Below are 12,827 nucleotides of genomic sequence, written 5' to 3' on the forward strand. Positions count from 1 at the left end.
TCCGGGCCACCTCGGCCTCGTACAGAAGCTGCTTGTTGTACAGTACAAGCCGGCCAGGACCCCTCACCCACATCATTTTTATTAACTTGTTTCACCTTCTTAGATGAAAATTCATATCAGAGGTACCAGCCAGGCACCTCAGCAACTTAGAGACAAATCCCAGTTTAAAGAATTTATGGCTCAAGAGTGATTGCTCAGGTCATGCTCCATCTATTAAGGGCACATGAACCGCTGAACATGAATGCAGCATATGTGTATGTGTGCAAGTCTATGTCTTTAGAGAGGCTGGTGGGAGGATCTCATTACCCTAAGGTTAGGATTTGTCCCAAAATTCAGCCTTGTAGCTTTGGGAGATGCAACAGTTTGGTCTCTTTTTCTGTCCCCCAGTAAACCCAGTAAAACCAAGAGATGGCTAAAGAAAGTATACTTGGAGCTGAATTAGAACCCAGCTCCTTTGTGAAAAGGAATTTTGGAGTGAGTAGGAGCCCTCAGAGCTCTCTGCCCAGGGCCAGACACCCTCCAGGTATAGGCTGGAAGGCGGGGAGCACGGGTCGCCCTGGGGGCTGGTTCGATATGTTGCTGGTGGCAGGAAGAAAGCAGAGCCCTGAGAGAGCCCCGGCTGCCACGCTCATCCACGCTGAGGGACATTCGTACCCACGGGGGGCATCCGAGGCTGCAGAGGCCCCGGCATTTATGCAGCAGCCAGTCTGCACCTGTCCAAAGGCTGGATGACTGCGGGAACTGCCTGCGGGAAGAGAGAGAGCTCTTTCCTCCGTCCACCCCAGGATGAATGCGGTAGTGGGGAAGCAAGGTTGGCAGAGAACCATGACATTCACGGCAGAGAAAACAGCCGACGAACAAGGCCGCGGCCGCAGAGGCACCGGCGTTGAAGTCAGACGGGCTTTGGTCTGAACCCCACTGTGCCGCTCGCTGGATGATCTTAGACACGGTGACTTCAACTTCCTGGGCCTCCGTTTCCTCTTCTGTAAAACAAGGATGAAAACATATCTTGTAGATTGTTGTAAGCCCAGAGACGGAGGGCGTGAAGCCGTGACCCTGGTGCCCGCTCCTCCGCTGTACGAGGATTACCTGCGCGGGCACCCAGGGTGCCTGGCACGGGGTAGGCACTCAACAAGCCCAGCTAAGATTGTGTAACTAGGCCTGCAGCCGTTTGTCCCATGATCCAGAGCAGTGAAAGGTCTCCATCAAGCCTTAGAAACCAGGAGGCACCCGGTGGCTCAGTGGTTGAGCATCTGCCTTCAGCTCAGGTTGTGATCCCAGGGTCCTGGGATCGAGTCGTGCATCAGGGTCCCTGCAGGGAGCCTGCTTCTCCCTCTGCCTATGTCTCTGCCTCTCTCTCTCTCTCTCTCTCTCTATCTCTCTCATGAATAAATAAAATTTAAAAAAAAAGAAAAAGAAACCTCCTGAGATATGGAAGACCCTGAGAGCAAGTCCAGATCCAGACTTGGGAACGGACCCACTGGGTGGTTGTTCTTGGACCCCCGAGACTCTACCTTCAGGGGGCACCGGGGGCCCCTTGGCTTCAAGGACCACTGGGCTCTCCCTCGTTGGCAAGTGAAGGAGGAAACGTTGGCAGCCAAAGCAGCCAGCTTGACAGGAAGCACAAAGCAATTCTACTAAGTGCCGACCCAACCCAAACACCTGGCACAGAGGTTGCATTCTATAGATACTTTTTGAAATGACGTTGATGGGTACAGAAAGCCAAAGGATGAGCTGCAAACTTCCCCCTGTCCACTGGGCCTTTATCAGAGGCAATATGAGGCAATGATTGAGAGCAAACATTCTGGGGCAGATGGCCTAGGTTCATAGTCATAGCCCAGCTCTGCACTTACAGGCTGTGTGACCTCAGGTGAGTTACTTAATCTCTCGGTGCCTCTGTCCTCATCTGCAAAATGGGAATAATAATAATACCTTCCTCATAAGAGTACTTTGAGAATTAAATGAATAGATATATATAAAGCACTTAGGACATAATAGCACGATATCACTGATGGCTATTAGTATTATTATAATAATGTTCATTATCATCATGTGCATGTAGAGTCCTCACTTGCAAAGATACCAGAAATTTGTGCACAACTATGTGCAGCCAATCATATATCTTTCCCCTCATTTTACAGATGAGGAAACTAAAATTTAGAGAGGATGAGAGATTTGCCCAAGCTCACAGCAGCTATAAGTATTAAGCCCCATTCAAACTGGAATTTGCTGGACTCCAAGACCTGTACTCTTACAAAATGCAAATCCTGTTGTTTTAAAACAGTAATTCAGTATTTCTGTTTCAAGACACTGTAACTTTGGTTAAAAATAAATTTGAAAATCTCGACCTTGTTGAATGGCTCAGATTTCACAGGTGGTGTCATTAGGAGTGTTTCCAGATTCCATCAAGAGGGCTCTCGGTTTGGACAAGAGAGAGACAAGGAATGGAGGCCATCGTAAGCCAGGCGGGCGCAGTGTGTGGGAGAGGGCTGGTGTTGTCACCGTTTCTTCTCCAAGAGCAGGCACTGTCTGGGTTTGCAACCTCGTCATCCTTGTCAGTGTGGTTTAATAGACAGGAGGGCAGAGCCATTCTGCCAGGAGGATGTGTGTGGAGATGGGAGGGAGGAAGGGGAAGAGCTACTGGCTTTTAGCAGGCAGGAACAGCAGTGCCAAAGAACCCAACACTGAGGACAGCCCCACGTGAGAAAGCATCACACCCAAAATGCAGGAGACACCCCCTTGAGAAACACAGCACTGAGCCCTAGAGAGCTGTCAGCCAGCTGCACGCTATTTCTAGATCACATAGTGTACATCGTAATCCAGGCTTCAGGTGGCTTTCTTTTTACTCGAAATACAAAAAAAAAAATTTTTTTGTTAAACTTATGATTTTTTCCTATGAGTATCTAGGGGCGGAAGTGATTGACACATCAAGCCAGTGATTTCTTTGTAGGTGATATTGCTTAGCATGAAATGACAGTTTTATCTTATTTTTTTTTATTTTTTTTAGATGGAGAAGCGGGGCAGAGGGAGAAGGAGACAGAGAATCCCTGGGGTCCACACCCAGCACAGAGCCCAACAGGGGCTCGATCTCACGACCCTGAGAACATAACCTGAGCCGAAATCAAGAGTTGGATGCTTAACAGACTGAGCCACCCAGGTGCCCCTTCAGTGAATAGATTTCAAAATAAAATGAGAAGGGTTGCCTGGGTGGCTCAGTCAGTTAAGAGCCTGCCTTTGACTCAGGTCATGATCCCAGGGTCCTGGGACCAAGCCCCACATCAGGCTCCCTGCTCAGTGGGGAGTCTGCTTCTCCCTCTGCCCCTCCTGCTCCTCCTGCTTGTGCGCACGCTCTCTCTCTCTCTCTCTCTCTCAAATAAATAAAATCTTTTTTAAAAAATAAAGATAAAATGAGAAGTAAACAAAAGGGGCTTCCATAGGGCAAAATCCAGGACAGCGCCGCATGAGGGAGCAGAGACAAGAACTGCTGCCCGAGGCTGCTGCTCCACGGAAAGACCTGGCAGTGGGGAGAGAGTGGGGATGCTCCCCGATTTCAGACGGATCCAAAATCAAATCCCCATCCCACTCCTTCTAAGCTCTCAGACCTTGAACTAGGCATTGAATTTGCCTGACGCACCGATTCCTCCACAGGTCGCTGTGGGACTGAAATGAGGAAAGGTATTTACAGTATCTAGTCCAGGCCTTCAAAATCATTCTCTCTTTCCCGCTCCCTACTACGCAGGGAACACCAGCATTTTTTTAAAAAGCAAACCCACGACCCATTAAAAGGGTCAAGACCAGCATCATTTCTTCGGTGATTAAGGAGTACGGGGTAAAATAGAGTATGACGGGGTACGTCGCAAACGTAGTGGTGAATACTGTTTGAAAAGTTGTGTCAGTGATATAAATTATGTTTTGGTAATTAAAATCCCTGTGTGATAGCAAATGTATGTCTTACTGAAAGTCACAGTCAAAACGATATGGAAGTCAATGGGCCAGAGCAGGTCCTGTCCAGTAGATTTTTCTACAATGCTGTACATGTTCTGTTCTGACCACTTACAGCAGCCACTGGCCACATGTGGCTGTGAAGCACCTGAAATATGTCTAGTGCAACTGAGGCCTTGAATGTTTAGTGTATTTAATTTTAACTAATTTTAAGGTAAATAGCGGCCTGTGGCTGGTGGCCATCATACTGGACAGAACAGAACATTCACCTCATCGTAGGAAGTGCTATCGATGCAACTCCGGAGTCCTAAATTTGTAAGACGTGACCTATGTTTTCAGTGATGATGATAATGATGATGACAAAAATCGTAATCCTAGCTGACATTTACTGAGCACTTCTGTACCAGACCCTGTTCTGAAGAGTTTATGTGTATTCACTTGCATAGTCTTCATCATCGTTACCCCGTTGTCTTAGTCTGCTCGGGCTACCACCACCAAACACCACAGACTGAATGGTTTAAACAACAGAAATGAGTTTTCTCACAGTTCTGGAGCCTAGAAGCCCCCAACCGAGGTGAACATCCTGTACCTTCATGGCCTCTCCTCAGTGTGAACGTGCAGATGGAGAAGGGCGCTCTCTGATGTCCCTTCCTATAGGGCCGCTAATCCTACTTGATCAGGGCCCCACCCTTGTGACCTCATTTAACATGAATATTTCCTTCCCTAGAGGCCCCATCTCCAAATACAGCCACCCTGGTGGTGATTCCAGGCTCCAACAGATGCATTGTGGGAGGTGGGGGGGGCACCGACGTTCAGTCCATACACCCATTTTACAAGTGAGGAAACTGAGGCACAGAGAGGTTAAGTGAACAGCCCAAAGTCATACAGTTGGCAGTGGCAGTGTTCAGACCCAGGCCCTGGCCCTGGAGTCCGAGCGCTCACCCACAGTGCTCTGCTGCCTCTCCCAGGGAGAGCGATTGCCATCTGGCATGGGAAAGAAGATTCCCCACAATCTAGATTCAGATGGGTGTTGTAGACGATGGGTTTACAGGGAAAGAGAGAGCAGAGAGGGTTGGAGTGGCCAAGACATGTGGAAAAACACGAGCAAAGTCTGGCAGCAAGCGGAGAAGGAATTCCCAGCATAAATGTGGAAGACGGAGACAAGAGTTCCTCTGTGAGTTAGCACATCACCTTCACGTTGTCTATACAAAACAACACAGATAACAACAACGGAAACGTCATGAACCGTGACCACATCCTCACTCCCCACCCTGGAGGTGAGCAGAGAAACAGACAGAAGATCTGAAAGCGTTTCTAGAAAGAAGGACGCAGGCCAAGGCAGGAGCTGAGTGGGGGGCCCAGATGGGAATAATAAACACAGTCACAGCCCCGGCTGACGGGTACCGCACTCATTCATTCAGGCCTTACGCTGCCCAGACATACTCTTACATACCCCATTTCCAGATGGGAACACTGAGGCACCACGAAGTTAACTTGCCCAGCATGGACATGTACCGAGCTCCCGGGCCGGGCCTCGCCTGTGCATTTCCTCACCGAAATCTCACAACCACACTGCCAGGGAGGGCTCTTTGAATCTCTCACACAGGAGGACACGGTGGATCACAGAGGACGAGCAGCGAGGAGATTTCGTCCCAGGCCAAGCCAATTCCTGCGCTTCCCGGGAAACAGGTTGTGCAATGACCCGAGGGGGCAAGGAAGGCGGAAGATCAGCAGAGTGCAGGGGAGAAGCAAGTCCTCGGCAAGAAACAAGACTGACAAAAAAAAAAAAAAAAAAAAAGACCGACCTGAAGGTCTCTGGGCCTCAGAGACCCCTCGCCCTGAGTCAGGAGCAGCTGGGCAGACCTGAGGGGGAGCCTTGGGAAGGATCCCCCCAAGCGGCTGCAACCCAGGCAGGCCTGACTGCTCACGTCTGATTTAGGGTTCTGCGGGACCTGTCGCGGAGAATAGTATTTCACCGTGTCAGCGCCCAGCTGCTCTCGCAGGCATCCTGCCCAACCGGCCATTAATGCGGCGCAGCCCACGGCCCCTTTGGTGCTCTTCAGATAAGCTCAGCATTTAGCAACACGAGAAAGACGACCCGAGTCCCCCTCCTGGGGAGCAGGCAGGCCCCTCTCTGGCTGGTCTAGAGGCAGCAGTAAGCCATCTCCCTTAAACATAGCCCTGCCTCGAAAGAGAAGGGGTGGCCGGGGAGTCCACATGGCCTGTGACAAGAGTCATTTTTCTAAAGCAGATTTGTCGACGATTCCCTCCCTGCATTCTTGTCTCCAGGCAGCCAAGGACAAAAAGTAATGGGACCCGACCTCAGCAGGGCAGGGAGACCCCTGCTGTCACCAGCTGAATCAGAACGAGTTGTGACAAGCATTGGTCACTGAGCTTGCTGTTCAGAACGATGATGGAAACGATGAAGATTAAAGCCTGCGGGATGCAAGCAAAGGATGATCTGGCCTTAAACTGCATTTTTATTTTAAAAAAAAAAAAAACAGGAATATTGAAAAGACCACAAAGGAAGATAAGATTTTGGCAAGCAGGAACAAGAGAAAAGAGAGAGGGGCACCTGGGTGTCTCAGTCGGTTAAGTGTCTGTCCTCGGCTCTGGTCATGATCCTAAGGGTCCTGGGCTGGAGCTCTGTGTTGGGCTCCCTGCTCAGCGGGGAGTCTGCTTCTCCCTCTCCCTCTGCCCCTCCACCCTGCTTGTGCTTCTCTCTCTTTCTCAAATAAATAAATCTTTTTTAAGAAGAAAAAAGAAAAAACAAAGAAAAAAGAAAATAAATTTTTAAAAAAAGAAGAAAAAAGAAAGGGAAGAGATAGGAATGATAAACAACATCCAGAATGAAAACTATAGTTCAGGGGAGATTCCTTTTTTTTTTTTAATTATGAGGATACTGTAGGCTATTATACCAATGAACTTGAAACCTAGATGAAGTTGACACTTTGCAGGAAGACGTGAATTACCAAAATTAACCCACGGGGAAATTTAAAAATAAATAAATCCATGACTGTGAGAAATTGAAATGGTAGTTAAGAATGTAGTCTCAAAAGAGGCACCAGGTCCACCAAATATTAGAGGAAAGGATAAACTCCATTTTATACAAACTACAAAGCAAAGAAAAAGATGAGGCGCTCTCCCCCACATTTTATGAGATGAGCATCACCCTGAATTAAATCTGGACTGCAAGCACATAACAAACGGACAAATCTGTCATTGCTGCTGGAAGGGGGACACTCCTACAGCCCCACAGTTACTCTCACCTGTGCCCTGCGACTCTTCACCTGAGTTCCACCTGGGCCCCGTCTGGACTTCAGTTTCAGATCGCTGGTGAATGAGGGATCTGGACTATAACTGGTTCCATATATCAGGCTGCCACGTGCCTTGTAACACACCTGCAAATGATATACTAACCATGTTTTGTAATTTTTCAAAAAGGAATTGGAGACTTTGCTCTGTCACCTGAGAGAGCCCCAAAGCAATGACATTCTGGGAGAATGAGCACACCCAGCACCCAGCTCTTGGGTTCTAATACCATTTTCCAAGAAAAGGAACCTGGGCTCCTTGGAGAAGTGGTCGATTCTAGGACTGGGACAGGAAATTACATGTAATAAATGTGGAGCATCTTACGGTGCCAGAAAATACAGAAGGGCTCAAAACACCCTACAATGATGGAGAATGTCAAAGGGACACAGGAGCTCCCTGAAAGAGTTCCCAGTGGCCAAAGCTGGAATGCTTTGAGTACTAGAGCAAGTAACATACTATTGGATTCTAAGTATTAAAAAATGCCCATGAGTCCATAATGACACAGATAATGATTAAACACATAAGTAAATAGAGAATAGGAAAATCTCCCATGCAGAAAATTCTGAATCATTTATTTTTTTTAAGATTTTATTTATTTGAGAGAGGGAGAGAGAGCACGTGAGTTAGGGGGAGGGACAGAGAGAGAGGGAGAGAGAGAATCTCAAGCAGACTCCCCACTGAGCATGGAGCCGGATGTGGAGCTCAATCTCATGACCCTGAAATCATGACCTGAGCCGAAACCAAGAGTCAGACGCTTAACCCACTGAGCCACCCATGTACCCCCTGAATCATTTATTTAGAGACTCCACCCTAACTATGAGCTTTGCATCGTGACTTCCTTTCAAAGAGTACAGTATAGGGGCACCCGGGTGGCTCAGTGGTTGAGCATCTGCCTTTGGCTCAGGGCATGACCCTGGGGTCCTGGGATCGAGTCCCACATCAGGCTCCTCCCAGGAGCCTGCTTCTCCCTCTGCCTGTGTCTCTGCCTCTCTCTCTGTGTCTCTCAGGAATAAACAAATAAGATCTTTAAAAAAAAAATTACAGTACGGAAAGGAGGGGAAAGTAACTTCACAGTGGACCACCTGATGGAAACTATCTGAGCCAAGTGACCAATGTCACCAGGAGCATGTTAAGTGGTAAGTCGTGTTGACATGATGCAGTGAGAAGGGCACGTTCCCTCTGCAGTCCTGCTCACCAAAACCCATAACCCCAGTCTAACCATGAGAGAAACAACAGGCCAGTCCCTGTTGAGAGACATTCTGCGAAACACCTGCCTGGTACCCCCTTTAAACTGTTAGCAACACCAGGGAAAGTCAAAGAAACTATCAAGGCCCAGAGGAACCTAAAGAGAGAAGATGACAGGATGTAGTGTGATGTTCTGGAAGGGATTCCAGAAGAGAAAAAGGACATTCGTGAGAAGACTAAGGAATGCTGAGTGAAGAATTGACACCAGTTGGGCCGTTCTCTCTCGGAGGAGGCCGGGAGGCAGCAGCCATGGTGCTCAGTCAGAACGGCATGATCCCGAAGCCCAGTTTCCACAAGGACGGACAGCAGCAGGTGGCCAAGGGTTCAACCAGCAGCCATGGAAGATCCACAGAGGCAGGGCCCAGCAAGCCAAGGCTCACCGCGTCAACCCACACCCTGTGTAGGGATCCATCCAGCCCATCGTGGGGTGCCCCACAGTGGGACATCACACCAGGGTGCCAGCTGGCACCCACAAGAAGGTGGTGCAGACTGTTGAGATCTCAGGGGCCCAAAAAGGCCAAACTAGTCCGCATGGTCCCTGCAGGCCAGCGTGCAGCAGCTGAAGGAGTATTGCTCCCAGCTCATCCTCTTCCCCTAGGAAGCCCTCAGCCCCCGAGAAGGGACACAGCTCTGCCAAAGAACTCACATCGTCCACCAGCTGGCAGGCCCAGTTGTGTGCATACGGAATGTCTGCAAGGAGAGAGCCAGAGTCCTTATGGAGGAGAACTGAAAGGTGTCCGCCCATCTTCACGTGGCCCGTGTCAATGCCCGGATCTTCAACATTCGGGCAGAGACAGCCAAGGAAGCTGCAGATGTTGAAAAGAAAAAGTAAAATGCCATTGACAACGTGTGATTTAAAAAAAAAAAAAGAATTTGGGCAGCCCGGATGGCTCAGCGATTTAGCACCACCTTTAGCCCAGGGTGTGATCCTGGAAACCCAGGATCAAGTCCCACGTCGGGCTCCCTGCATGGTGCCTGCTTCTCCCTCTCCCTGTGTCTCTGCTTCTCTCTCTCTCCCTCTGTGTCTCTCATTAATAAATAAATAAAATCTAAAAATAAAATTAAAATAAAATAAATAAAATTTTAAAAATTAAAAAAAGAATTGACACCAGTTAATAACGATATAGTAATATTTATTAGTTGTGGCAAGTGCGCCGTACAAATATACGATGTTGGGCCACCTGGGTGAGTCAGTCACTTAAGTGTCTGACTCTTGTTTTCAGCTCAGGTCATGATTTCAGGGTCCTGAGATCGAGTCCTACATCGGACTCCACACTCAGCACAGAGTCTGCTTGTCCCTCTCCCTCTGCTCCTCCTCCCTCTCTCTTTCATAAATAAATAAAATCTTTAATATATATACATATAAGATGTTAACAATAAGGGAAACTGGGATATACGGGAACTCTCTATACCATATTTGCAACTTTTCTGTAAATCTAAAATTATTCTAAAATTAAAAGTTTTGATGTTAGGTAAGCCAGCCGGGATCACACATCTAGAAAATGGCAGAGCTGGGACTGGAGCCCAGGGAGGGGTGTTTGAATGCCAACCCCAACATCCAGGAGATGTGAACCCTACCGTCTCCACCAGTTCTCTCCTGCCCCCGCTCCCTGAGATGCATGAGCATGAGGCCTCCTGACATGGTGCTGGGGGTTTGACCAAGGAATGTGATTTTCTGCTTCTCTTCTCAGTGGCCTCATCTGCAGAGTTGGCCATCCGTGAGCCTCTCTTGATGGTGAACTCAGCTCGATTTGACCATTACTGGACCAAGCACAGAGTTCGGGCCTGTAGAATTCAAAATTGTTATAACACCAATAATGATGCCAAATGTGCAGGTGGCATTCTCTATGCTTTTCCAAGTGCCCTACCTGTACAGACTCATTTAATCCCTGCACTACCCTGGTGCAGTAAGTGGTATTTCATAGCTCAGCTGCAGATAGGAAGTGAGGATCAAAAGATTCAGTACCTTGTCCAAGATTATTCAGTTAATAAGTAGCAGAGCCAGAGTTTGAACCTAGGGTCCAGAGACCATGCTATTAACTGATGTACTCTCTGACCTTGCAAAAAATCAGTAAACAATAGGTGCTACCTTTAGAGTTCCCCAATTTATTGAATTAAAGAAGACATTGGCCATTATATCAGGCCTAGGTTAATCCCAGACACCCTATAAAGTGGGAAAACAGAGACAAGTTATTTGTCTTGATGTGATGTGGAGTTGGGGCAGCTTTTAAAAAGGAGATTATATCAACAGAGCCCTCTTCAGGCTTTGGAACATGGCAAGAGAAGGAAAAGTCATTCGAAACAGAAGGAACAGCAAGTGCAGAGGCCCTGCGGCAGGAACGTACGGGTTGTTGAAGGAATAGCAGGAGGCTGCTGTGTCTGCAAGTGCAGTGAGGGATGGGTGGGAGATGGGGACAGGGTGCAGACACACAGGGCCCGAGTCTTTGTGAGGACTGTGCTTCTACTCGAAGGGAGGCAGGAGCCACTGTGGGGTTTTGAGCAGAGAGGGACAGGATCTGACTTAGCTGTTAACAGGACTCCTATGACTGCTGGATGTGGACTAAGCTGGCAGGATGGGGCATAGAAAGGGTAGAAGCAGGGAGAGTGAGAAGATGACCACAAGAGTCTGAGTCACGGATCCGCAAACTTCGTCTGCAAAGAGCCAGGTAGTAGCTATTTTAGGCGGGCCACGCTGTCTCTGTCTTGACTACTCAGTTCTCTCGTCGTAGGACGAAAGCAGCCATAGACGGTAGTAAATGAATGAAGTTAGCAGTGCTGCAGTAAAGCTTTATTCACACAGCTAGGTGGTGGGCTACATTTGGCCCCCAGGTTATAGTTTGCTGAGCCCCAATCTCGGGGGGAGATAACGAGGGCTTGGACCGTGGTGGGAGTAGTAGAGGAGGTGGGAGTACTCAGATTGTGGACACGTATTGAATATATGTTGACTTATTGTGGACATACATTGACGGGAGAGCCAGCAGGATTTGCTGATGGGTTGGTTGAGGAGTGTGAGGGGAAGCAAGGAGGCAGGGATTACTCCAGGACACGTGCCAGGCCCTGCCTAGTGTTGGGTGCACAGTACATGACCAGTATGTCTGTGTATTGAATTAGTACCTCATCTCTCCCAGTGACATGCTAAGTACCTGCAGGGCAAGGGTCACTTTTCATCCTTGAAACCCCACACACACCCACGGCTCTCGATCTATGCATTGTCTGATGTGGTTCTGGGCCTATAGTAAGTGTTTTTCACGAATAGTCCTTGGATGGACCATGCTTGTGAGCCCGGACTCTGAAGGTGGCCAGCCGCATGGCCTCCTCCTCGCCCTCACTGTGTAGCCTCGGGCACCGTATCCATTTGCCAGGGCTGCCATAACAACGTACACAGACTGGGGAGGCCTAAACAACAGGAACAACATGTCTCGATTCTTGAGACCAGAAGTCCAAAATCAAGGTGCCGTAAGGGTTGGTTCCTTCTGAGGGCTGTCGGGGAGAGTCTGTGCCATGCCTCTCCGTCCTCGTGGTCCCATGGCATTCTCCCTGGGTATGTCTGTCTTGCAGCCTCATTTCTTTTTTATAAGGACACTGCCATATTGGATTAGAGCCACCACCCTAATGACCTCACCACAACTAGATCATCTGCAAAGAGCCTATTTCCTAATAAGGTCCATTCACAGGTCCTGGGGGTTAGGGTTTCAACAGCTTTTGAGGAATCACAATTCAGCCCATAAACAGGCACATTTCTGCACTTCTCCCCACTTCATCTTCTCCTCCATGAGACGGGATGTCAACAGTATCCTCCGTAATATATACAAAGTGCTGAGCACAGCCTCTGGCACATTGGGAACCTAAGTGTCCTTCAGTGTTAGATCCTGTCTGTCTGCTTCCCATAAGACATTTTCTATTTTCAAAGGCAATTCATATGTGCATTATCCTTATAAAAAGAGAGAGTGAAAGGGGAGAGAAGGAGGGAGTAAGCATTTCAGTGAGTTGAAGGCCTCCTTTGACCGCTAACCCAATCCCAGTGCCTCCCCAGATGGAACTGCTGCTTCCAGTCAGATGCTTAAGCTTCCAGATCTTTCTTTTCCATTTATGTATATATCCATATGAAATATCTTACTTTGTTTTTAATGGGTTTTAATAAATACAGTTGATCCTTAAACAACATGGGTTTTTTTTTTTTTTAAGATTTCATTTATTTATTCATGAGAGACACAGAGAGAGAGGCAGAGACATGGGCAGAGGGAGATGCAGGCTCCATGCAGGGAGCCCGATATGGGACCCCATCCCGGGTCCGCAGGATCACGCCCTGGACCGAAGGCGGCGCTTAA

General features: G+C 48.4%; 1 protein-coding gene across 3 annotated transcripts in view; it reads left to right on the forward strand.

The window, feature by feature from the left end:
* Window positions 1-12,827, forward strand: part of EYA2 (EYA transcriptional coactivator and phosphatase 2) — a 264,015-nt gene that overhangs the window by 222,847 nt on the left and 28,341 nt on the right. The window lies entirely within an intron of this gene.

Source organism: Canis lupus, chromosome 24, assembly GCF_011100685.1.
Source record: "Canis lupus familiaris isolate Mischka breed German Shepherd chromosome 24, alternate assembly UU_Cfam_GSD_1.0, whole genome shotgun sequence".
Taxonomy (NCBI): Eukaryota; Metazoa; Chordata; class Mammalia; order Carnivora; family Canidae; genus Canis; species Canis lupus.